Source organism: Tenrec ecaudatus, chromosome 6 (assembly GCF_050624435.1).
Source record: "Tenrec ecaudatus isolate mTenEca1 chromosome 6, mTenEca1.hap1, whole genome shotgun sequence".
Taxonomy (NCBI): Eukaryota; Metazoa; Chordata; class Mammalia; order Afrosoricida; family Tenrecidae; genus Tenrec; species Tenrec ecaudatus.
The window spans coordinates 170,762,894-170,789,862 of record NC_134535.1 but is presented as its reverse complement, the minus strand read 5'-3'; the positions used below and the strand labels follow the sequence as shown (position 1 = coordinate 170,789,862).

The window sequence follows — 26,969 nt, the reverse complement described above, 5'->3', positions numbered from 1 at the left end:
GGCTAGCTTGGGCAAAGCAAAGGAACCTCAATTAAAAAGTTGCAGGTTTCTCTCCCCCCCGCCTACTTTCCTGGAATACTGATTTAGATCAGAGTCATATAGCGAGGGAAGCTTAAGTATATCATGAAGCAAGGGAGGTGGTGAGGGTGGGGGAAGGGGGAGGAAGCTGGAACCCATTACAAGGTTAGATATATAGCCCCAAGGGGGGCACATAACAGAAATGCGGGTGAAGGTAGACAATGGGCAGTGTAAGATACAAAATAATAACAACAATATATGATCAAGGATTCACTAGGGTGGGAGGGGAAAAAAAGAGGAGCTTATACCAAAGGCTCAAGTAGAAAATGTTTCAGAAAGGATGATGGCAACATATGTACAAATATGCTTGATACAACTGATGTATGGGATTTTATAAGAGCTGTAAGAGCCCCCAATGAAATTATCTTTTTTTTCAAAAGGAGTCTTATTTCAGATTCATTCTATTCATTCCACAGACAAAGCCACCCGACACCCATCCAGGCCGTCACCTTGTTTGTCAATAGTTCACATTTTTTGAACTAGCTCAATCTTTAGTCACGATGATGGCTTTGCAACGGAATCTGTGGACAAAGCCCGCCACACGCATGAAGATAAACACAGACTGAAGAGTGGTACAAAAGCCAGTGACACTGCGGCGAGACCCAAGAAAGATGGCTGGAAAACCAGACAGCTGCACCTCTGGGTGCATGCATGTGGGGAGACCGCACGGCTCGACTCAGACGTTTGTTCCAGTGGACTCAGGAAGGGGATGAACGAAAGCCAGCTTTTATACATGGCCGTCAGCTGATAATTCATTCACTGTCAAGATGATAAATATCCATTCTAAGATCAGATAAAAGACCGAACTTACCTTCAAACAAAGCCACGCAGAGTGGTCCCCTCCACTGAGGAGTCGCTAGGGCTCGTCTTCTGGTCAAAGCCCAGGTGTTCAGGATTGAGATTCCAGCTGTCAGCAGGATGCAGACGGTGCCCTGGCAAACCAGCTGTCCACTTAGAGCCTCCTGCGCTCCGTCTGCAAGAGAGTAACAATCAGGTAGTGGCTTCTACCAGGGGACGTCTAGTTGAGCCATGAGATGCTCAGGCTGATGATAAACAGAGCGCAGGCAGGACCTAAGAGGTGAACGTAGCCATGTGCCGCGGATGCCTTGTGAGCACACATGTGTATTGTACAGCTCTCCAAGTTAGGGACTGTTGACTTCCAGTTTTCCAGTGTTACCCTGCCAACTACAAGGTCAGTGGTTCGAAACCACCAGCTGCTCTGCAGGAGAAAGGTGAGGCTGCCTTCCCCTGTAGAAATGGTCAGAAACCCAAAAGAGCAGCTCTACATGGTGCAGAAGTGTCATTGTGACTCAGGCTAGATGGAATGGCAGTGTGTTTTCCTTTTTCTTCATTTGGAAGGGCAAGCTCCAGCTGTCACGTGCCAGAAATTCTGGGACAGCCTGCAATTTCACATAGACTGCAGTTTTCTTACTTTTACATAAATGGAGTAACGTTTGACATGCTACTAAAGATGGCCAAGCGGAAGTCCTCAATGAGCTTTGGTTAATGAATGAATGAAGAAAGGTTCCTACAAACGGTCTGTGGCTGCTAAGAAATGAACAAGTGCATGGGGAGAGCTTGATATTACCTAACACATCTTGTCTTTAAAGGAAAAAAAAAATCTCCCAAATGTCTCAGTATTGTTACCCAAAGAGGCTATAAGAGTTGGGAAGAAAATATAGTTAGATAAATAGAGACTTCACAAAAGCTGGGCATTAAATCATTTTCAAAATGTCCAGGCTTGGAAATGAGAAGAATAGGAAAACTTGAGTCTGAATGAATGAAGTTTTGCCATTGGATTGCCGAAAATGAGGAACAGAGGCTGAATTATGGGAAACATCCTGTGATTCAGCATGACATGCGGTCACCCGGTGGTTCTTAGAAAAGTAATTGTGAAACTTGTCCCCCCTTTCTGTGATAAAGTTTCTCCATCTGGCTATGGGCAGCTTTCCTTGTTTGAAAAAACAAAGCAAAAACAAACAAAAAGCCAAAACAACAGTAATAAAATCCTCCCAAGCTCCGAGCTCTAGAACCCTTGTCCTCACGTTGACTCCACTCTACGGTGACCTGTGCAGTTGGCTGACATCTTTAAGACCAGAGGCACCCCCCCATCCCCACCCCCCACCACACACACACACACACACACACACACACACACACACACACACAGGTCTGGCCTCCTTGGTGCTGCTGACTGGGTTTCAACTGTCAACCTTATTCTTGTGTCAACTTGAGACTATTGAGAGCAAAGGGGTGGAATCTAGCCTGTTCCTCAGGTCGCAGCTTGATGACCTCATTTGGAGACTCAAAGGAGAGAAATAGCTCATTGAGGCCCAGATACACTCCCTGCGTATCTCTCAGCAAGAAATTCCATTGGTAAGTCACATGGAGCTACACTGATAGAACCCAGAGCCCTGGAGATGGAGTAGCTACATGGAGACCCACCCGAGCAGCTGAGATGTTTCCACCACCACTGGATCCACAAGACTTTTCACCCACTGGCCTGTGATCTTCCTGCAATCGGCATAATTGCCTGGCTGTGTGAGTCTAAAGAAGAATTTATGGACTTGTATTGACATATGTGGTGATATCAGACTTATGGACTTGATCTGAACTGGTCCGGGGTGTTTCTTAATGTACAATTGCTCTTTGATATAAAGCTCTCTCTTACACACGTATGAGTGTCTCTGGATTTATTTCTCTAGTCAACCCAGACTAACACACATGCCAATCGATCGCCTTGCTCACAGACCTTACAGGTAAGATAGAAATGCAAGAATTTAATATGGGATTTCTCCCTATGGCACATAGTCAGTGATATTCTGAGTTAAAGAAAAACCAGCTGATGTAAGGGTTTTTGTGTTTGTTTGTTTGCTGTTGTTGTGTTGCTTTTAGGTGCTGTTTAGCCACTGCCACTCAGGGCAACCCTGAATAAAAAGGGCTTCATTGTTCATTATTGCTGCGTAATGTGAAGCAATGCCGATGTCTGAACCTCACGTGGAGTGAAGGCCCCTATCAGAACATCAGGCGGGCCCTGTGAGAGTCGGTGGAGGACGGGAACCGAGAGAACCCTTCTCAAACAAGGGAAGAAGCGAGCCAGGGGGACGGTGCCGATGGTGTCTCCGCAGGCAGAGGCTGAGGCCCCTCTGAGTAACGTCTGCCTGGAGCTGACTTGGACTGGCCCTGGAGGACTCCTGCCTGACCCCAGGGAGAGAAGACATTAGGAATGACAATGGGAAGAACTGTGGACCAATGTGGGCCATGAATGGAAGTCCTTAGTGGCTGGCACAGAGGCATGGCATCCATCGGATCATCCCAGAACGCTTCTGTGCTTCCCTGTGTTCCAGAGAAGAGCATTCACGTCCCAGAGAGAGAAGACCAAGGAGGGGTCATGGTCAGTTTCTCCCCTCCTTTCTCTTTGTTCAGCCTCATTTCCCACCACATCCACTACAAGGATCAAGCACCCCAGATGTGTCTAGCTGCTTCCAAAGGCTCGGTAAACTCTGTTCTCCCACAAGGCCAGGCTTTGGTTTGGAACTTTCTTTTTTTCCGGAAAGTTTAGTGTTTGCTTTTGTAATTGAGGTAGTTAGTTTATTGTGCCAACCTGGCTGATAAACACATGCGGGGTTAATTGAAGGGCGGAGGGATAAATGGCTCAGTGAGCCTCTCCTTTCTAGTTCTCGGGTCTCTTGCTTTGTGATGGTCGCACCAGGGTACAGGTGTCTTAGCCAGTTCCCTGCTTCAGCTGGCAAGGCTCACTTCCTGCAAGACATCCCTAAGGAGAAATCATATGGACCTGCCCTGAGGCAGCTCTGGGTGTGGACACCCCTGCCAGTGCTGAGATGCTTACACTCTCACTGACTCGGCTTTCCGCTTGCAGTTGGCATCATTGTGTCTGTTTTGTGAGATGGAGGAGGACTTTGTGGATTGGTGTTGGAAATATGGGTTAATGTTGGACTTGTGGGCTTGGGCAGCACTGGCTTGGAATGCTTTCTTGATGCGCACTTAACCTTTATATAAAACTCTCTCTTTTACATAGTTTCTGTGGATTTGTTTCTCTAAAGTACTCAGACTAACACAGTAATCTATCCAGACTTCAAGATGCACGATCCCACCGCCTCTCTTCTGTGAAAACTACAACCAAATCCTCCTTGGTGAAGTTCAGCTAACGTTGTAGCCCTGAGTGTTGCAAACCATCGGGATCCTTGGCTCCTATCCCAAAAGTGGGTGGGTCAAGTCTAGCTGGAAGGTGCCTTGCAAGCAATGGTGATCTACTTCTGGAAAACCAGCCAGTGGGACCCCTGTGGCTTCTAGTATCGCAAAAAGTAACACAGCACCATTGAATCTACCCAAGGACATTACTTCCTCTGGCCTTCAGCTCTTACCTAAAAATCAGTGTCTTCTCTAACATCTGGAGAATCCAGTTATCCTCCGCCATTCCCTCTGAACCAGACCAGACCAGACCAGACCAGACACCACAGAGTTAATTCCAACTCATGGCTTCTCCACGTGCGTCTGATTAGAATGGAGAGTTTTCCACAGCGGTTATCTTTCAGCAACAGGTGATGAGATCTTTCATCCCAGGTCCTTCTATATAGCTCCAGTCTGCCAGCCATTGGTGCCACCCAGAGACTCTATCCATTAGCCCTACCTCTTTTATAACCAAACTGGTGCCAGGAGGGAGAAATAAAATATGGAAGATACCCCCCACCATCAACTCTATAGGACAGAGGAGAAGGGTCTCCATGGGGTTCCACGACCATCACTATGTATGGAAGCAGACGGTCCCATCTTTCGCCCACGGAGCTACTGTGTGCATCTGCTGCTCAACCTGCTGTCGGACCGGGGATCCACAAATAGGTTCTCTAGAAGAGAACCCCGGGGCACTGATACCAGGAGGGACAGAGTCAGATCAAAGAGTCTCTTGATATTCTTTTCTGTGTCGAGGTTTGATGTTAGCAAATTAACATACAAGAAATAAAGATATTTCAGGCCAGGGCCCAGCAGTGGAATGCATCAAAGCCAGGGATTGGATCCCAGGAAATGAAGGCAACAAGGAAGAACCTCTGTTTGAAGGCTTTAGTAAAGTTGAGGTCACCTTAAAAAGAAAATAGTAAAAGGGATGAAGTCACTTCTGTTTGAAGGTAAAGGAGAGAGGGGCAAATGGAAGGTAAAATGGAAAATAGTTGTGAGGAAGTTCCCTGGCAAGGGGTGGGAGTGGGGGTGGAACGCAGAGCCCAGGTGAAGGCTGGTTTTAGGAAATGTGTTAGTCTGGGTAGACTAGAGAAACAAATTCATAGATACTCATGTGTCTAAGAAAGAGCTTTGTAGACAAGAGCAATTGAATATTGAGAAAACACCCCAGCCCAGTCCAGATCAAGTTCTTAAGTCCAATATTAGCTCATATGTCCAATACCAATCTATAAAGTCCTCTTCAGACTCACAAGACACCTGCAATGATGCCGAATGTAGGAAGATCACAGGCCAGTGGGTGGGAAGTCCTGCAGATGCAGTGGTGGTAAGCATCTCAGCGCTGGCAGGGGTCTCCATGTGGCTCCTCCAGCTCAGGGCTCTAGGGTAGTTCCATGTGTCTTGTGAGCTGCAATGTCTCCCAGAAGTGAGTGAGTATACCACCTCCAGTGAGGTACTTATCTCCTTAGCACCTCCAAAGGAGGTACTCAAGCTGCAACTAACAGGCTAAACCCCACCCCTTCACTCTTAATCCTCTTGAATTGACAATAGATTATGTAACCACCATAGGAAAGACAAAGGCATCTTTCTCTTGGCTCCAGGGAAAGACAAACCAAACCAGTCCGTCGCCAAAGGGAAATCCTGCCAGGTCATGGGCCTAGCGGTGTCCTTCATTTGTCCTCCACCATTTCCTCTAATCCAGTAGGCATCAGGTGGGGGAAAGAAAATAGGAAAGAGGTACAGGGCCCCAGAAATAGGTATTCTGAGAGAAAATACGTGGCCACTGATGCCTGAAGCTTTTGATTCCCTCTATGATGGAATTCCAGCCATCCCGTGGGAGAGTCAAGGGTCTGGGCCAGTGAGAGCGTATGCGTGGACTTAGCTGTGGAGTACAGGCTTGACTATCAAGGAATAAAATGAGTTGTCATGGTAGAGAAGGTTTCCTATGAGAAATAATATCCTGCAGCCTTTCGGCTTGAGCCTTGCCCTTATAACGCCCTACCACAAATTATTTTAGTAATGAAAATAAGCCCCCAGAACAAACTAATTACATGGGAGAGCAACTTACATTTCACCACCATTCGCACCATATATATAAATAATCAAATATGTGTTAGCCAAAGTAATTAGGAGAAAAAAATGATTAGCAAAGGTCTTTATAGAATATGGATCCAAGCCACTTTTAAATATATATATAAATAAAGCAAATCTTTTTTGGAAATGGCTTTAAGCTTGCATTTTTCTGGAAAGTAATCATCTGCTTTCCCTCCAGCAATCGCTTTTTGGGGGAGACATGTAGCAGCACTCTAGCAGTGCCTTGCAAAAATACCCCAAGTTCTTGTTCTTCCTGTTCATACCTGACCTCTCTGGGAGGGGGCTGAAAGCCTGGACACGCAGCCACATCTTCCTCAGACCTAAAAGAAAGACCCACTGGCTGGCATCCCAGCACAAGTCGTCTCCAGGTGAGACGTGGGACTCCCCTTGACATCTGACCCACAGTGGGCCCTAGGCTCTGCTGCTTGCAATCTTCCAGAAACAACACGGGCTTCGAAGAAAGGACAGTTTGTTTCAAAGGCTTCGGTATTTATTCTTTATACCCTTAGGTTTTCAGATACTTTGGCTGCCCGGGAGTCAACAAGTTGCGTTTCCTCCCATGGGCTAGTTAGATCCAGCTGGAAATGCCACGTTATACTCCGCTGGAACTAGCGTCGCTCCTCATTGTTTTCTCTTCCGGGGCACGCAGGGTTACTGAAAATAATGTAAGTGCTAGAAGAAAGAGATACTTTTTCAAATGATTCTTCTAAAACAAACACACACCCCCCATTTTCCAAAAGCCTACTATTTGGAACACTTTTACATTTTCATTTTATTCTATACATAGAGATAAACTCTCTTTGATCTCTACAGTGATTCCTCTTACTGCCGATGACTCCATGGCTGATTTTATTATTTAGGACGCCATGGAAAATACAAAATTCCCAAGTCCTTTGTGCGGTTGCTTGAAGCTTCCAGTGAATCAAATCAGTTAGCTCAATTGGCAGGGAGCTCTGGTATTCCTTTGCCAGGTCTGCAGTTTGAACCCATCGCTTGCTACCAGGGAGAAAGATGAGGCTTTCCATCACCGTGGACACTGGCAGCCTCAGACACCCGGAGGAGAAGTTCCACTTGGTCCTCTAAGGCTCACTGTGACTTGGAACCAAGCCTGTGGCAGTGTTTGGCTCGGCTTCTTCTTTTGATGATCTTGGAGCTGGTAGTTACTGTAACCATTTCAGGATAACAAAAACAGCCTCTCCATTGCTGCTTCCTCGCTCACCATCTCCTGAGGAGAAATCCACCCCGGGAGGTGATGGGCCAATGTCCTTCCCACAGAAGGATGGTCCAATGTCCTTCCCACAGAAGAAAGCATCCCCCCTACGCTCTCCAAACCCCGCAGTGTTCTTGCTACTTGGAGGAGGCGGGATGGGACATAAGCACGGGCACAAAAGCATGACTGGAGTAGTCCCTGGTTGGTTGGTTTCATTTTTACTGGTACTCTTTCAGTTAGGTAAATGATAATGATACACTATCAAGTACTTTCCTGAGAGTCATTTTTTAAAAGTGAGGTTTGTATTTTGGGTCATTAAAAAAGAAAGGTATTTGTGTGCTTTAAAACATTATACTTGCTTATGAAAGTAAGGAATATTAATATATGTTATAAAAATCCAGATTCTTCTGGAATATATGTATTCCAGAATAATCCTTACAAATAACTTGCCCTCTCCGTTCTTGAAGAATATAAGTGATATGTGTTTCTAGGGACATGAGTGTTGGGGTTGCTGTCAGGTACCACAGAGTTGGTTCTGACCCATAAGCACCACAGAAGGAAACACCGCCCGGTCCTGTGCCATCCTCACTATTGCGCCAATGCTCGAGCCCACTGGAGCAGCCACCGTCTCCATCCATCTCGCTGAGGGTCTTCCTCTCGTCACTGCCTCTCCAGTTGACCAAGCACGATGGCCTTCTGCAGGGACCGGTCTCTCTTGACAACATGTCCAAAGTATGAGAGACAAAGTCTTGCCATCCTTGCCTCCAAGACCCACTCCGGCTGTATATATTCCAAGAAAGATTGGGTGGTCCTCTTAGCAGTCCATGGGATGGTCAATATTCTTCTCTAGCGACACAATTCAAATGCATCAATTCTTATAGTATCAATTCCTTATTCAATGCCCAATTTTCATATGCATACGGAGCAACCGAAAAACCACGGGTTGAGTCTGGCACACCACAGTCTTCAAAGGAGCATCCTCGTTTTTCAGTACTCTGTGGAGGTGCTGTGCAGCCCAGCCATCCAATGCAACTAACTAGTCATTGGATCTTTCCACTGCTGCTTCCATGAGCGTTGACGGTGTAGTGAAAGAACTTTCTTTCCCCTTCCAGGTGGGAGACCTCTGTTCGATCCCCAGTCAAGGCACCTCAGGCGCACCACAACCTGCCTGTTGCTATGATGTGGAGTGGGTTTCCATGGAGCTGCCAAACTCAGAGACTAGAAAGAAGGCCTCAGAAATTTCTGGAAATCGGCCAAATGGGAAAAAAAATCCGCTGGGTCACAGTACCCGATTGAAAATGGCTTTGAACAAAGCTAGGAGACTCTCTGGGATCTTTTGGGTGGGGATGGAGGTAGAAGTGGAGGCAGAGGAGGAGGGTGGAGCTGGAGCTGGAGGTGGGGAGGGGAGGCAGGTAGGAAGCCTCCTTCTGTAAGAAGCCGACACACGTGTCCCTTTCTCATGGATCTGCCCGAGCCCTGCAATCCCGAGTTGCATGTGCACGTGTATTTCGGTCACGTGGGGCATTCATCACAGCGTCTCAGTGAGGCGGGCCATTTATCACTTTCATTTTCCCCAGGAGGCGGAAGAAGCCAGAGGTGAGCTGACTTTCTCAAAGTCAATCACAGACCAGGGACGGGGGACTGAGAGTTTGTAAATCCCTCTCCTGGTTCTTTGCACGCTTGGCCATACATTTAACCTTGCCCAAAAATCAGGGCTTGATTTTGCTGTTCAACTCATGAAAAATGAAGGTAGTACCTGGTCCAGAGCACGGTGATGTGTATTTTTTTGATTCCTAGTTTGACGTAAAATCTCACTCTCCCTTCAAATTTCTCAATGCTTTTATGAGACTCTCTGAATCACCCTTTCAATCTTCATCCTTCCTCCCGTATCATATATTTGCAACGCAATTTCTCTGACAAATTAGTTCTTGGGAAATTGTAAAGTGCCAGGAAAAATGGAAACATTTTTTCCTTTACATATAGATGGTGGCATCGTGGTTCTGTGTTGGTTTGCTAGCCCCAAGGTCAGCAGTTCAAAACTATCAGTCCCTCAGTGGGAGAAACTTGAGGCTCTCTACGCTTGGAAACCCACAGGGGGCACTTCTACCCTGTCTGTAATCGACTCGGTGACAATGAACTTATGGAAGCTTCAAACAGATTGTGGAAAATTCTGTTACACCTTCATTCCATTGTTTCCACGCACTTGCTGAAGCCTCCCTACACACACACGCCGTCTCGCAATCAGAATTTATACAGTAGAGAATTTACTTGAAGGATGTTGCCGGAAGGCCTGAGATGATGAACATGTCAGCTTCCCTGAGCTGTGGTGGGTTAGCAAATGAGTCTATTGCTAGTTCTTTACATTTTCCAAATCCACTAGTTTCTACACACACACACACACACACACACACACACACACCACCTTCCCCCTGCCCCCATGAACATGTCAACTTTCCTGAACTGTGGTGGGTCAGCAAATGAGTCTATTGCTAGTTTACATTTTCCAGATCCACTAGTTTCTACACACACACACACACCACCACCACCACCTCCCCATGAACATGTCAGCTTTCCTGAGCTGTGGAGACTGTGAGCTCCCGGGGTGCAGGAACCATGTCCCCCACAGCATCATCCCTCAGATTTCTAGGGCGATGCCTGATGTGTGGCAAGCTCTGAATTACAAGGCGAATCTGCATGGGGATCCATCTTTACAGGTTTTCAACATTAACGACAGTGGCTAGAGATGAAGCTTTGAACACCGCGGGAAAGCCAGGTTTAAAGCTTCCAGCGCGCTAGGGAGTTGTGTATTTGTAAACAATGCCTCCTACACTTGATCGTAGCCAAAAAGCTGAGAAGCAATAACAATGCCTCCTTATTGCTACTCTTGAACTGTGAAAAATGGCCAATTCGGAAAACAAACGATGCATGCCATCAGGAGCACTGCTAACTTGGAGGAGGGCAAACCCGACCTATTCTTTGCGATATTTCGAGGCCAAAGAAATGTTCCTCTCACCGTGAAGTTTAAGTGTCGCCCAAGGGCTTTGACGAAGCCCCCTTGAAGGAACTGCAAAGTTTGTGTGGTTTGGATTTGCCCCTGGGACATGCCTGTCTTGATGAGAAGCAGAAACAGCTTCATCCTGCCCCCTGGTGGTGGCAAGCTCACCTGCTCAGGTGTGTCTATCTTGCTTGGCGCAAAATCCAAAAATGATGTTTGGCTCCTGTAGAAAATTTCAAGAAAGGTAGATAGATAGATAGATAGATAGATAGATAGATATGTGTATACATATACAAACATGCATGCACACACATACATTATATATATATATATATATATATATATATATATATATATATATATCATGACCCTCCTCGGGTTTTTCTGCTTCTCTCTAAAACGTTCCATGGTTAGTAAGGCAAGCAGGAAGGCAAACCGTGGAAGGCGATGTTCATATGCCAATGGGAGAAACCAACAGCCTCGAGAGGCCTGCTGTGTGAATGGCGCTGGGCAATGGACCTAACCCAGGAGGCCAACAGCCACCAGCGGCCAGCACACATTCTTTATTCGGCGGTGGTGAAGAGGGTGTGGCGCAGGAGCAGGCAACCTCTCATGGTGCTGCAGACGGGCGCCCTAGTTAGAGCTGACTTCAGGTCATGGCGGGGCCCAAGGGATTGGGTGTGTGTGTGGGGGGGGGGTTGGGGGGGGAGGGGCCTTGATAACCTCAACCCTTGCCATTTAGTTAGCTTACATGGGTGGTGATGAAGCTACAGCTCTCAGAGAAAGAACCCGGGGGACAAACGGCCATGAAGGACTCTTCAAAGGATGAGGCGAAGGAGGTGACGACATTCCCTATTGTGTGGCTCATCAGTGTGGACCGGTTGTTCTGGCTGGTTGAGGAGGCTGCCCTCTCTCCCTCCCCTGCCCACCCTGCTCCATCTGGAGTTGTCTGCTCCATGGAGAAGAGCAATCTGAGACCATGCCGTGACCCACAGATCAACGGTCTGGGTTCAGCAAAATAACCCCAACCAATCTCACTGCCCTTGAGTCAAATTCCCAACTCCTAACGATCCCATCGGACAGAGCAGAACGGCCTCTGTGGTTTCCCAAAATAAATTATTGCAGGGGCAGTCCCCACTGTGCTTCTCCCATGGAGCGACTGGTGGGTTTGAACTACTGACCTTGTGAGGAACAGCTCAAGGAGTAGGTCATGCCACCACCAAGCCTCTTCCTGATCCAGTAGAAGCTGATGAACTTGACAGTGACCAGGGAATGCCGTGTCCCCACCACACCTAAGGAGATGGCAGGTCCTTCTTTTAAGCCATCACCATGGAGCTCCTCCTTCTGACTCCATCAAGAAGGCTTCCAAGAACCCTCCACCTCTGCTGCCTGCCCAGTAACTATCTCTCCTGTTATCAGAATGGACCTCAAACTCGCATTCATCTCCAAACACATCCTTGGTGACTTCTGCTAGGCACCCTCCCTCTAGGAGGCTCCAGCACTTCCCCATTTCTCCCACGTCTCATCCCTGACCCCTCAGAGGTCTGCTATGGGTAAGCGAGCATTCCATCTCCTGGTGAGTAAGACACAGACGTTGTTCTTGTTATGCCGAGCTGACTCAGACTCATGGAAGTCCCAAAGGACACAGTACAACTGTCTCGCAGGGTCCCTTGGTGTATAGAAGCAGATTGCCGGGTCCTTTCTCCTGGGGAGCCCCTGGTGAGTTTGAAATATCAATTTCTGGATGAATTGCTGAGTGCTTAACCACTGCACCACCAGGGCTCCTTCAATCACACAGAACCGTGAAGCTGTCATTGGAATTCCGGACCTCACCATTTCTAGTCCTTCGCTCCCCTACCACGAGAGTCATTACCTTTTAATATTTACTGTCACTGAAAGGAGCCCTGTGGGTTAGCCTTTGGGCTGCTAGCCCTAAAGTCAGCAGTTCAAAACCACCAGGGGATCAGTGAGAGAAAGCTGGAGCTTTCTACTCCCATAAAGAGTTACAGTCTTGGAAACCCACAGACGGGCTGTTCTACCCTGTCCTATAAGGTGGCTGTGAGTTGCAATGGACTAGATGGGCCTGAATTTAAGAATGGACTTTCACAGCTTTGAATGTACTTCTGAATATATATATCCTACCAATGAACTGTTCAACTATACGAATGGTGTATCTATATGTGTGTATGCACACATATAGATACACCAATGTTATTTCCACAATAAGAAGACACATGCCAAGTCTATTCCATGGGGGAAGAGCAGTCTCTTCAGTGACTGGTGCTGGGAACACTGGATTCCTACACACACAAAACTGGAGCAATATCCCTGCCCCGACTTTCCCACCTGTACATTGCAGCTCATGAGAGTATCCACCTTCTAGCTTGTAGTGAGCACTGAATTAAAAAACCTTCTGTGCACAGCACACGGCCTGCTCTCACTGTGAGTGAGTGCATGTGGTGTTTTTTGATTCTTTTGAGATATTTTGTTTTGTTTTGATTTTAGGAGGAGGTGGGTCAGGTCCCAGAGGCTTTGATTCACCATTGGTTTCCAAGATGTGGAGGCTTTAATAACTCTTTAAGCACAGAAGGGTCTCCACCCTCACTGACGCAACCATCATCATGAAGAGCCTCCCTGCAAAGCCATCCCTGAGCTCATTTCCACTCCACCGCCCACCAACCTACACTGCTCTCCTTCGCTCTGCTTCTCTCACGAGTACTACGTGGTCGCTGCTCTCCTTCGGTGCCGTCAGGTCGGGCTCACTCCCAGGCATCCTACAAACGACAGAAAAACCAAAACAAACACCCAGAAACATTGCCGGGCCCTGTGGCAGCCTCACAACAGTCATCATGGTTACGCCCATTGTTGCAGTCACCGTGTCAGTGTCACGGGCCTGGGATGATTCAACGTCGCCTTTGGTTCTTGCCTGTTACTTAGACACCATCAGTCTTTATGCAGCATTCATTCACGCATGTTCACTGAACACCTACTATGCGCCTGATGTTCTATTAGGCGTCGGAGTATCAAAGATGAACAAGATCTAGAACCTACCAATGAATTGTTCAACTCTACAAATGGAGACTGTCGCAGTGACATCACCTGTTGTCAGTTTGAGACTTAGGAGTGCAGAGTGGAGTCTAGCCTGTCAATCAGGTCGCAGCTTGAGGACCTCATTTGGAGGCACTAAGGAGATAAATAACTCGTTGGAGGCGGGACACGTGTTTACTTCCTGTGAGACATTGCTGACAAGGAGCCTGATAAAGCCGGAGCAGCCACATGGAGACCCACATCCGTGCTGAGATGCTTCCACCGCCACTGGATCCACAAGACTTTCCGCCCACTGACCTGTGATCTTCCCGCATTTGGCATCATTGCATGTGTTGTGTGAGTCTGAAGAGGATTTTATAGATTGGTATCGGACATATGGGCTAATATCGGACTTACGGACTTGTTCTGGATGGAGCTGGGATGTCTTCTCAATATTCAACTGCTCTATAAAGCTCTTTCTTATACACATATGAGTGTCTATTAATTTGTTTCTCTAGTCAATCCAGACTAACACAGAGACAAACAGATAAACAAAGGACACTCACGCAGTGCAGAAACTGTTGAACAGATAGTTTTCCTGAAAAGAAATGGAATACATGCTTCATTTCTGGCTTCTATCACCCACATCCCCGTTCTCCTCACTTCCCGAATGGAATATGGCACAGATAACCACTGAGTATTGGAGAAATCCCAGGACTGGGAGTTGAAGACTTGGCTTCAGATCCCGTTTACCTTTAGGACCATTAACCGTAGATTCACTTCCCATTTCTAAGCCTTGCTATCCCTGACAAGGAGGGTAGGGTCTATATACGTGCATCACAAGGTATCTCTGAGGTGAAAAGTGAGCCAAGGTATGCCATCCACAAGTGGCAATGCCAATGTTGATTCATGGTCATCTCACCTTGAGTGGCTTCCTTCCTTCAACTGCAGCCCCCTTTCCACTGACCAGATTAATCTTCTGGAAGCATCGGTTCTATTTTACCACCCACTCACCTGCAAATGTGGTGGCGTTTAATGCTCTAATAAAACTGAAATTTAATCCTGCCAGGGTATCAAGGGGAGGGCCTAAACGCAGACAGAAGTGAGGGTGATTGTTGCAGCTGAGATGGGTTACTTCGTTTTATTAAACCCCGGTTGTCACTACGATAACACTACGATCACATGTCTTATCCTTTAGCCTGCAATGAGTAGAACGGTTTCATTGCATGAGATAAAGACCCACTCAGTGCTATCGATACCTGCTCACGGCAACCCTACAGGACAAGGTGGAACTGCCCCCGTGGGTTTCTGAGACTGCGACTCTACGGGAGTAGAAAGCCTCATTTGTCTCCCATGGAGTGGCTGGTGGTTTCAAACTGCTGATCTCATGTTAGCAGCCCCACAGAATAGCCATATATACAAGGGGACTTCAAAAGGCTCGTGGATACAATGGAATTAAATTAGAAAATATCCACCAACTTTTGAAACTCATTGTAGGCAGTGCTTCAGCCTCGCATTCAATCGCCCCCAAGCACACCTATTCACCCACGGTACCACACCATGCAATGTTGTCCTGAAGCATGGTGTAGCATGGGTGACAGTCTTCACGCTGGATCCTTGTAGGTGGGCGTACCTGAGCGTGGGCAGACCCGTCTGGAGACGGACAGAGGAGCGGATTCTTTTTCTTTCTGACCCTAGAATAGATGGCATGTAATAGGTGTTGGACAAGGTTAAGTAAGTGTTGGATCACTAACCACGAGGTAGAGGGTTCATACCTACCAGCTACTCTGTGGGGGTGGAGGGGGAGATAAGAGATTATCTGTTTCCATAAGATTTGCAATTCCAAAATCCTATGAGTTCAAATCAACTTGAAGGCAGTGGGTTTGTTTTTACCCCAGTATGTAAGCATGATGCTCAGTTCCTCATCTCTGTCAGAGAGCCAGACTCTGTCTAAAGTTCAAGGTGGAGATCAGGTCCAGGGTCATTTCAGAGATGAGCTGCAGGCATAAACGTGAGGCCCATGAGCCCACTTCTTCATCATTCCCTCATTTCCTAATAAAACCACCCGCTCCTACAGGACAAGGTTTTCACAGGCTAACTTTCTATCATGACAAATGTCAATGATATCCTTCCAATGATCACTATCTGTGGAGGAAGCAAAGAAATCACATTGTGTATTGCACCGAAGCAGCTTGGAACCACCAAAGGCCTCTTGAAAGTGCTCGAATGGAGGTATGTCCCTTTGATGGCGACGCCACGGCTCCTCCACGCTGTGGGGTTTTGCAATCCCCACAGAGGGAGGTGAACGGTGGAGAACCGAAAGAGAAGACCAGAGGAGGGTGGATGCCACCTCTGGGGTTGGCAATGGCTGCTGAAATCTACCGGGGTCCAAGAAGAACAGACAAGCTGACTTTCAAAGCAGGGATGCTGGGACTTGGACTCACTTGCTCTGAACACATCATGTGGATGAACCGATCGTTCGAAAAAGCTATCAGGTGTGGTCGACCAGAGGCTCAGCGACAACAAGGGAAACCCCTCAGTCTGATGGAATAGCACCCACAGCAGGGCCCGGCCACCCGGAGGCCACGAAGCTCATGCAGGGCTGAGCACAATTCCGTCTGCCTGACTCCGGAAAGAAAGAGGACCATCAGTGGGAGCTGACTTCTCAGCAACTGGCTATTTGTTTGTTTAGACCAGCGGTTCTCAACCTGTGGGTCACGACCCCTTTGGGGGTCGAATGACCCTTTCATACGGGTGACCTAAGACCTTCGTTAAGCACCTATTTCCGATGGTCTTAGGCTACAAGGCACAGCTCCTCTATCCGTCTCCAGGCGGTTCAGCCCATGTCCAGATACACCCACATATGAGGACCCAGTGTGAAGATTGTTACCCATGCTACGCCATGCTTCAATATATGTCATTGATTTGTCATTAGAAATAAATAATTCACAATATAGAATTACAATTATTTTTGGGACGAATCACTATGCTTTCATGATGTTCCATTAGTAAGAACGAAAATACATCCTGCCTATTGGATATTTACATGACAATTCAGAACAGTAGCAAAATGACAGTGATGAAGTAGCAACAAAAATCATATTATGGTTGGGGGTCCCCACCACATGAGGAGCTGTATGCAAGGTCGCGGCCTGAGGAAGGCCGAGACCCCTGGGTTTAGATGAACACCATGGATACATGGAAAAGAGATGCTGGACAACATGAAAATGTGGAGAATCCACGTCATCAGGTTGGCAGGAACCCGATTTTCCAGGACAAACCGCGATGTGTGTGGCGCTGACCTGTCCAGGTGGCCCAGAGGCACAGGCCCTGCTCTTAACTCTCCCCACACAGCCACCCAGGATGGACTGGGAAAACACAACCTTCAGCGGAAATTAAGGACGTGTCCAATTAGTGTGATAGGCCAATCAACATAGGCAGCTGACTCCGGCTGGAAGCTTCCTTTGAACAGAGAGGGGGGCATGTTTCACACTTGGCTTTCAACGTGCCGACAGCCATGTGCAGCTTCCAGTTATGCAAGGGCAGGGTCTCAGTTTTATTGCCACTGTCTCACTGGCTGGCAATTTCCTCCTTTATAAAACGAGGGCTTGGCAGACATCAGATTGGTCTCCATGGCTTTTTTCCAGCTCCTATAACCCTAGGCCCTTATAACCCACTTTCTTCCTTTAGAACCCAATTCTTTCTTCTAGCCTCCCTTCTTCCTCTACAGCCCACATCCTTCCACCATGGCCATGTCCCTATTCTACAGCCACTGTCTGCCTTTAGGGCCTCTTCCACCTGCACATCCTCTTTAAGACCTCCCTCTCGGACTTTCACGCCAGGTCCGATTAGTACCGGCTGCTACCAGTGAAAAGAAAGCAGCTCATTGACGCATCTTGGGGAAATGTTACAGTGTAGCAATTTAAAAATAACCAAAGCACAATTCCTTTGTTTCCATTTGATAATGGTTCTGCTGTTCCTTCTTATAGGAATTGGTTTCTATACAGCTAGCTCTTCTTTTTTGCAAAGATGTGTCTTCTTCAAATAAAAAGACTCAGAACCATGATCAAGCTTTCCTTAAATATATTTTAGGTAGCTTTCTTTCCCTCTTTTTTCTCTTCAGCACAGAAAGATATAATTAATCATTAGAAGAAGAGGCAGCTGTGCATAGAAACTGAATTAGGGAAATAATATGGGTTGTTTTGATTAAATATAAATAAGATACCTCCTTGTTTTCAAAAATCTGTTAGCAATTTACTGATGAAGCATCTTACATGGCAATTTACTGGAAAGATCTAAAACTAATTTTAATGGTCTTAATCAAACAAGGTAGAAAAGGGGGAGATTTAAGCAGAATTCAAAAAGAAAATGATGAACACGCGCTCCTTGAATTGTGTGGTGCTTTTCCCAGAGCGTGACTTGTTGGGGAAAAGGTATTACAATTGATTCTGCGATGAGGAAATGAGAGTCATCGAGCCGTTCTCCTTGCCTCTCTGTGAGACTTTTAACCATTGCGCTGATTCCAACTGTGACACCTGGCAACAGGCTCACCTCCCGGCATGTCAGAGTCCCTACACACACACACACACACACACACACACACACACACACACACACACGGCAACAGGCTCACCTCCCGGCATGTCAGAGTCCCTACACACACACGGCCCAGGCTCACCTCCCGGTATGTCAGAATACACACACACACACACACATACACACACACGGCAACAGGCTCACCTCCCGGCATTTCAGAGTCCTTACACACACACACACACACACACACACACACACACGGCAACAGGCTCACCTCCCGGCATTTCAGAGTCCCTACACACACACACACACACACACACACACACACGCGACATGATGAATGAAGACGGTCAGACAGACGCGGCATAGCTCCACTGCTGGTGCCAGCTGTCCTCCACAGGGATGCGGGCAGGGATGACTGCTACCTTTTGAGATCCCTGGGGGTTACAAAAGGTGAATGCACTTGACTGACCGCCAAATGTTCAAGGTCCCAGCCATCCAGAGGCAGTTCAAAAGAAAGGCCGGGCAATCTACTTCGGAATAATAATAATAATAATCAAATCAAGCATTGAAACCCCAGTAGACCATGTTCTCCTCTGATTTATAGGGAGTCAACAAGAGGTGGACCCAACTTGACAGCCACTGGCTCCTCATGATCTTCCCGTGCTTGCCACGCACTGAACATTCATGGACGGTTAAGTGAATGTTAAGTCTAGCGGTTAGGTTTGCTCTGCTGGGCAGGAAACTGGGGCGCAAGGAGGTCGAGTAACTTGCTGTTAGTTGTGTCTATAGTTGAATTAGATTTCCCTGCACCTTAAAACGGTCTTTTTAGACCTGCAGCATAAAACACATGCATGTGTGCGCACACCCCCCCCCCAAACACACACACTCCCCCCAACTACAAGGGTGCCCATAGGACAAGAGAAGGCGGTCTTTCCTTACGAAGCAGCTCACAGATATTTGAAACCAGGCCTGACACCAGATTCCATCCCATGGAAGCACGCAGCCGCTGGAAAAAGCATCCCTAATTAAAAGTGCAAAATCTACACCTTCAAGCTGATTTGTTTGCACTTCCCTGAAAGACAGCTTCCTCTAAGACGCCCAAGTGGTAAACTCCCTGAGGGGTGGGGAGAACTCACCATGATTTCTAGGAAAGATTGTGGGGTTAGTAGAGTATTCCCAACATTAGACTAAATTTTATTTTGAGAAAAATGTCTACTGTTTCTTGAATCCCCAGCGTGTGTCTTCCCGCGGGTGGTTCAGGGCCCTCTATCTGCCTTGAAGCGCCTGCTCCCTGGGGCAAGTCACCAGCCTTCTCCATGTTTAGAACCCGAAAACCGAACTGGTTTTCACTTGACTTTCAACACAAGAGTTTGTAGCTTTATGCCACATTCCTGTCCAGTTAGAAGACAGCTTCTGGGTTTAAGGAAATGGAACTGTACCGCGAAGTCTCCAAATGGTTACACACTTGGCTGCTGATCAGAAAGGCTAGAGTTCTGAAAGTCCTGGGAGGCACCTTTTGGAAAGGCCTATCCATCCACTTCTGAGAACGCAGCCAGTGAGAAGCCCGCGGAGAAGAGCCCTGCTCAGACCCACACGGGGTCTCACGCGTTAACAGAGGCTCGATAACAGCTCAAAACTGAAGACTGAACTCATGGCCATCAAGTCGATTCTGACTCACACTGATCCTGCAGGACACAGTGGCATGTCGCCTGTAGATTTCCAAGGCTGAACAGCCTTATGGGAGCAGAAAGCCTTATCTGTCTCCTGCAGAGAAGCGGGTGGGTTTGAACCATCAACCTTGTGGTTAGCCATCCAATGTGTACCACGCCACCAGACCTCCCTCACCAACAGCATGTAGTTGCTGGCAATTTCATTGTACATACACACACACACACACACACACACACACATGCACACACACTGTTGTTATCTTATCTGATGAGTATAATTGTGGCATTATGCCTTTCCTACAAGTTTAGTAAAGTCTTTAAATATTATTGATGGCATATGTTGCTTATAGATGCAAAGTTGAGGCATGATATATTTCATTATGCTAATCCAAGGACTGTGTCTATTCAATATCTGCTTCCTAAAATGTAGAACGTTCTAAAGTTTCTAGAGGATCTTATGAAATAGAAGGTTTGTATTAAGTTAAAAATTAATGTGAATTTTGCTTTCTAATTAATCACATCAACAAATCAGTGATTTATATCAAGGCATTCTATAACAAGATCCTAAATCATGTTCCCAAGATTTTGTGTGTCAAACATTTCCATATGGTAAGAGTCTGTAAAATTTTATCACACATTCACAAATCATTTTGACAAGGTACACTGATATCAATTTCATTTTAAAAAATCAGTGTTATGTTTCCAATATAAATGAAGGGTTTTATTTTCTTATGTCTAGAAACTTAAAGAGCAAACACATGTCTTTATATGTATACATCACACACACATAAATGTACATTACACACACATATATACATACATATATATAAAATAATTAACACAGACTATATAGTGCTCATATATTTCAATGCGTGATCAAAGCCTGTGGCCTATCTTATTGATCTGTGTTACGACACGTGCATTCTTTCTCTCACGACACTTGCCATAGCTGGTGTGCATTTTGTATATTTACTAATATTTTCTGTTCTTATTTGACTCCTCAGCTAGTGACTGGGCTCACCAAAGCGAACCTCTCTAGGCACGCCAAGCAGAGCAGGGATAAAGAAGGAAGTCTACAGTTACAAGAAGTCGAAAGGGTAGAAGATGCCAATGCTGGCGGGCCCCCTATTTCGGGAGCGGCAGACAGTCTCCAGGACCACAAAAAGCGCTGGCGTTCATCACATCTCTGTGAGTTAGTGAAATCGGTCCTTACATGAATGTTCAGGGCTCCTGAAAAATTCCACGTCTGTTGTCCCATCGAATGACAATTTGGCTTCTGCCTGTCTTTCACCTTTTGGGTGAGAGCTTCCTCTGGGCAGCATGTCGTCTGGACTCGTTCTGGCAAGGGATTCTAGGGCATGAATCTCTAGTCCTATAACAGAGGTGGCATGTAAAAGTGGGTGAATGTCACGAAGCTGCCAACTGAGGATGAACTGGTGAAACCTCCAATAAGGACAAAAAAAATCAATGCCTCATTCATTTACTTCCACAATGGTTCTCAGACTGTGTGTCTCAGGATCCTTTGCATTGTTTTTAAATTTTATTCTATAGAGACCCCTGTGGCAGTTACACAATTTCATGTCAACTTGATAAAAGAATGAAGGGGTGGAATCTATCCTGTCAATCAAGTCACAGCCTGGTAATCCCTCCTTGTGGGTGTGGCCTCCTCATGAGGATTCTGGGACTTCCCTTTCTCCTCCCTGGAGGCGGGACACACGCTCTTGGTGCTTAACAAGTCACATGGAGCCATGCTGATGGCAGCCAGAGCCCTGGAGATGCATCCACTGCCAATTGATCCACAGGACTTTCCACCTGCTGCCCTGTGATCTTCCATCATTGCATGTGCTTTGTGAGTCTGAAGAGGAATTTGTGGGCTAGTATCAGACATATGAGCTAGTATCTAACTTTTGGGCTGGATCTGGACTGGGCTGGGGTGTTTTATTGATGCATCATTACTTCTTCATATAAAATTCTCTCTTGCACATATATGAGTGTCAATGAATTTGTTTCTCTAGTTTACCTGGACTAACACAACCCCCTTTATTAAGACTTAGGACAAATATGAGACAAAAACATATGATCTGGATAAGGAAGACTGTCGGTATGAAGGCATGAGGATGGCCAAAGAGTTCACAGCCAGTTGACTAAGACACAGAACAAGGAAGACAAAGGAATTGGTCATAAAATGATCACTCACTCCCTCACTCTCAGACAGGGTAGAACTTGTATGTTTCCAAAACTGTAACTCTTTACAAAAGTAGAAAGCCTCATCTGCCTCCCATGGAATGGCTGGTGGTTTTGAACTACTGACCTTGTGGTTAGCAGCCCCATGTGTAACCACCAGACCACCTGGGCTCTTTCTCAAAATCATGACTGGCTGCGAATCAGAGCAGGCAGGATGAAGTAAGCAGGAAGGGGAACATGATTGGGATATGTATGCTATTGCAGATTAGATCAATTTACAGGACTATTTCTGGAGTCTTCGAATCAACTTGGTCCAGGTATGAGTACGACCATGCAGCCCTGGTAGTCAATGTCTTTGAAGGATGTGTTAGTCTGGGTAGACTAGAGAAACAAATCCATGGAACATATATATGTATAAGAAAGAGATTTATATACAAGAGCAATTGAACATTGAGAAAACATCCCAGCCCAGTCCAGAGCAAGTCCATAAGTCCAATATTAGCCCATATGTCTAACAGCAATCTATAAAGTCTCCTTCAGACTCACAAAAAACATTCAGTGATGCCGAATGTAAAAGATTACAGGCCAGTGGGTAGAAAGTCCTTGGATCCAGTGGCATTGGGGTCTCTGTGCAGGCAGGGGTCTCTGTATTGGGGGTGGGGGGTGTCCATGTGTCTTGTCAGCTGCTATATCTCCCAAGGAGTGTCAGAGAGAGAGAGGTGTCTCCCTCATCCAAGGAGGAAGTATTGGATTTCCCAGAGTTCTCAGGAGAAGGCCATGCCCACACAGAGGTCTCATTGGCTATCTCCAGATTGACGGGCTAGACTCCACCCCATATACACTTAATCCTCATATTGACACTAGATTAGGTGACTGCCACAAAGGGCTCACCCAGAAATATCTCTTGAGGGTGAGACTTCCCCTCCCTTGGGCTGACCAGCAGAGTCTCAGCAATCCACTTTCAAACAGCCTCTGGCCAAGGGCAAACATTTTCACATCGCCAGCCCTTCGTCAAACCTAAGAAAACCAAACCCACTGCGATTGCAGCAATCCTGACTCACGGGGACCCTATCGGACAGGGTAGAACTGCCCCTGTGGGTTTCTGAGACTTTAAGTCTTTACGGGAGTAGAAAAGCTTCATCCTTCTGCCTTGGGAGTGACTGGTGGTTTTTGAACTGTTGACCTTCTGACCAACGTATAACCCACCATGCCACCAGAGGTCAGGGAGGTTGAGTTCTGAGTGAATCTAGTGCTCAGAATTGAAGTTGGAGTACACCCCTCTCTCCTCTGACCATGGATTTTGATCTCACTTAGGTTGGTCTGCTTGTTTTAGGGCCCTTTGTGCCTTTGAATATGTCAAGAGCGCAATTGTTGGCTTCTGTTTATGTACATGATGTCTATCGATTTCTATCATATTGTAAATTAAGTCTGTAAAAACTTTGACATATCATTTGTAGCTATATTATCTAGCAATAATTTAAAACAGCGATCATGAAGTCATTACCTATTATTAACAGAAGTGCCATGATGCTTATTAAAAAATAACCGTCCTCATAAAACACCTAAGTAAGAAGAACACCATTGTTTTCTATTTTTACAAATCTCCTTCATGTCTGGGGTAATAGATCATATCTCTCCTCAGGACTGACGAGATGATGAGAGTGGGGGAAAAAACCAAACCAAACCAAACCACACCACACCACACCACACCAAACCAAACCACACCACACCACACAAAACCAAACCACACCACACCACACCACACCAAACCACACCACACAAAACCACACCACACCAAACCAAACCACACCACACCACACCAAACCAAACCAAACCAAACCACACCACACCACACCAAACCAAACCATACCACACCACACAAAACCAAACCACACCACACCACACAAAACCAAACCACACCACACCACACAAAACCAAACCACACCACACCACACAAAACCAAACCACACCACACCACACCACACAAAACCAAACCAAACCACACCAAACCAAACTAAACCAAACCACACCACACCAAACCAAACCACACCACACCACACTAAACCAAACCACACCACACCACACCAAACCAAACCACTACTTAGTCCTATTATGAAAAGAATCTGGACTCTGAAGTTCTCCTGCAAAGTTTCCAGGGACACTTAAGATTCTGGACCACTCCTGATGGACCACTGTGGTCTCATCAAGGAGTCCTGGTGGTGCAGTGCTTAAGTGTTCTGATGCAAACTGGAAAACAAGCTGTCCACACCTACGCAGCGCTCCCTGGGAGGATGGAGCCGTCTGCTTGTGTCAACCTTGCAGCCCAGGAAACTTTTGTGGCGAGTCTGCTCCGTCTTCCAGAGTCCCTGTGAGTCAGAAGGGATTCGACAGCAGTGGTTTGGGTTCTGTTTGTTTGACGTTATCACAGTTGCGATCAGGATCGCTGGGTCTGACGCAGGTTAAAGGTATTCGTGGTACTTGTTGAATCAATCAGTCAATACAACGCACGGTCTCCTGTGCCTGCTGCAATGTATATAGGCGAGAGTCCCACCGATCTTCAAAGGAAGACTTTCTCTCACGTTGCCTCAGTCCTTCTCGCAATGTTGCTGCTGGAAGACAAAGACCATGCCACACCACGTTTCAAAAGGGACACCATTTGATTCGGACCTAGGCAAAATTTGGAACGGAGTAAAATGCGTCTTCAGAGTCTACGACTGGAGAAACATTCTTGTAGTCCGTCTTCAGGAGCAGTAGACATTACAGTGCTGAAGCGACAGTTTTGTGCATGTCTGCATTCCAATCTGGGGGGGAAATGTATCCCGAGGGGCACTTAGCACAGTGCCATGATCACATAGTGCCATAGGATAATATCGAAATGTCCACGTTACTTGGAGTCTTTGCAGCTAGTGAAAAATTAAACAATTATATTAGAACGTTACAAGATGCATCACTGTCTCGCTTTCCCCTCGTGGTGCGGCATTTGTGGCCATGTCTGCAGTACGACAGAGCGCTTCCCCTGTCCTGGAGGTCTTCAGTGGCATTACGTAGGAGCCCCGGGGGCACAGTGGTTGAGCATTGGCTTCCACCCAAAAGGTCCGTGGGAGATATTCACGAGCCACTCCACAGGAATAGAACTGTGGGCCTGCTTCGGTGAAGGTCACAGTTTGGGAAACCCTACCAGCAGCTCTAGTTTGTCCTGTGGAATTGCTGTGAACGACAACCAGCTGACCCACTGCAGATTTAGTCTGGTACTTCATGTATTTCGGATTCTTTCTCTGGTGACTGCACCATTATGTGACATTTCACACCCCCTCCACCAGGATCAATCTATTGTGATCAGGAGTGGAGCCAGGCTAATCTAGTTCTTCTGGTTCTAACGTCGATGAAGCTCTGGTTTGGGTGGGCTATTAGCCTTGTAGGCTAGCTTCACTCACTCACTCTATCTATCTATCTACCTATCTATCGATCTATTTTTTGTTGCTGTTGTTCACAAGTAGAGACCAAGTGTTGTATGTGTCAGATGGCCACTTGCAAGCTTTTAAGACCTCTTAGATGGTACTCACCCAACTGGGATATTGGACACAGACACTAATGAACTATGTTATACCAACTGACTGAGCTGGTCCACTCTGATGCCCTTCTTGTACTGTCCCCGTGGAGAATATGCTCAACTCAGAATCCCGCCCTCAGCCCTCAGCCAGGCTAAGCACACCCCAAAAGCCATGAGTAAGAAACATGTGTACAGATGGTGCTGGCCTTTGAGAGTTCAATTTTGGTTGTCACGTAGCAAACATTGACGATCACATCTTTTACACAGAAGTAGAATGCTGTTTGCTAAAACACAATCTAATGGGCAGTATGAGGTTGGAAGGTAAGAGGTAGAGACTTTACTAATAATAATAAATGGGAAGAAGTATTATAAATGTGCAGAAGAATAGTGACCCATGCTACACAGGACCCACGTTATGCAAATGACAAACCATCGGTTAAAACTGTCCTCTGTGGTAACATGGGAGGTGGGAAAATTATTCATATAACTTGTAGTGCTAGGAGAGTTTGATTGAACGAGTTAGTTCCTTTGGTAAGGACAGAAGCGAACTTAGAAATTGCCAACTTTCACACAAAATAGACATCATGGATGCTTGAGACTTGTGGGGTTGGAAAAGGACACTGATTAAAAAAAAATAAAACCAAAGCTGTAGCCTCATGACACTGCCTTAGGGAAAGATTGAAAATCCAGGCACTGTCATTAAAATACAGCCCCCAGGCAAGCAGTGAATAAAACCCTTAGTGTTTATACTTTTGTTAAGACTCCCCCAAATATTAAGAGCGTCCCCATAGAAAATTTCAGCTGAAAAAGGGCTTCTAAAAAGATTTAAGTATGGTTTCACAGAAATTCTACTCAACTCAAAGGACTTTTTAAAATCTATAGAGCTAACCAAGTCCAAGAAGAATGATGGGTCAGTCTGGCATGTGTGTGGAACTGACTGAATCAAGGACTTTACGTTTTTAAAAATAATTATATTAGCAAAAGCATTGCCAGTCTTAATTAAAAGTGAGTGGGAGGATTCCAAGACCTAAGGGCACCATCAATAATAATAATAATAAAAAATCATCCTGAGAAAGGTGTTGAGCCACCAGAAAGGTGAAAGTGGCTTCTTTTCATGTGGTGATGACAAATGATGGAAAAGGCAGTACCTCCTGGGAGGTGTAATTAAGAACAATGGAAAAGACTGTTCAGGAAGTTGCTCTCCATATGCATCATGGGGTGAAATCAATGAACACCCCCAATCCCTGTGACTTGACAACATCTGTCCAATATGGTCTTAGAATAAGCATTGCGGGTGACTTCTATGCGCCTCGCATTCTTCACATTTCAAATGGGAGTGGTTTCTCTGTCACTCTGCCCTTCCCCCACTATTATATGTTAGCTGTGTAGACATCAGAAGTAGGCAAGTTAACCTGTCTTTCTGGTTTATAA

The 26,969-nt window shown here is 46.3% G+C and overlaps 1 protein-coding gene across 3 annotated transcripts in view; it reads right to left on the bottom strand.

Moving 5' to 3' along the window:
- KIAA1217 (KIAA1217 ortholog) overlaps positions 1-26,969 on the bottom strand; it is a 944,408-nt gene that overhangs the window by 604,917 nt on the left and 312,522 nt on the right. For 2 of the 3 annotated variants that reach the window (XM_075552493.1, XM_075552494.1), the window contains one exon: positions 890-1,051. The gene's annotated coding sequence lies outside the window, so the exon portion shown is untranslated. Of the gene's footprint in view, positions 1-889; positions 1,052-26,969 lie in introns of those variants that run through there. The other variant, XM_075552500.1, reaches the window with a different exon arrangement.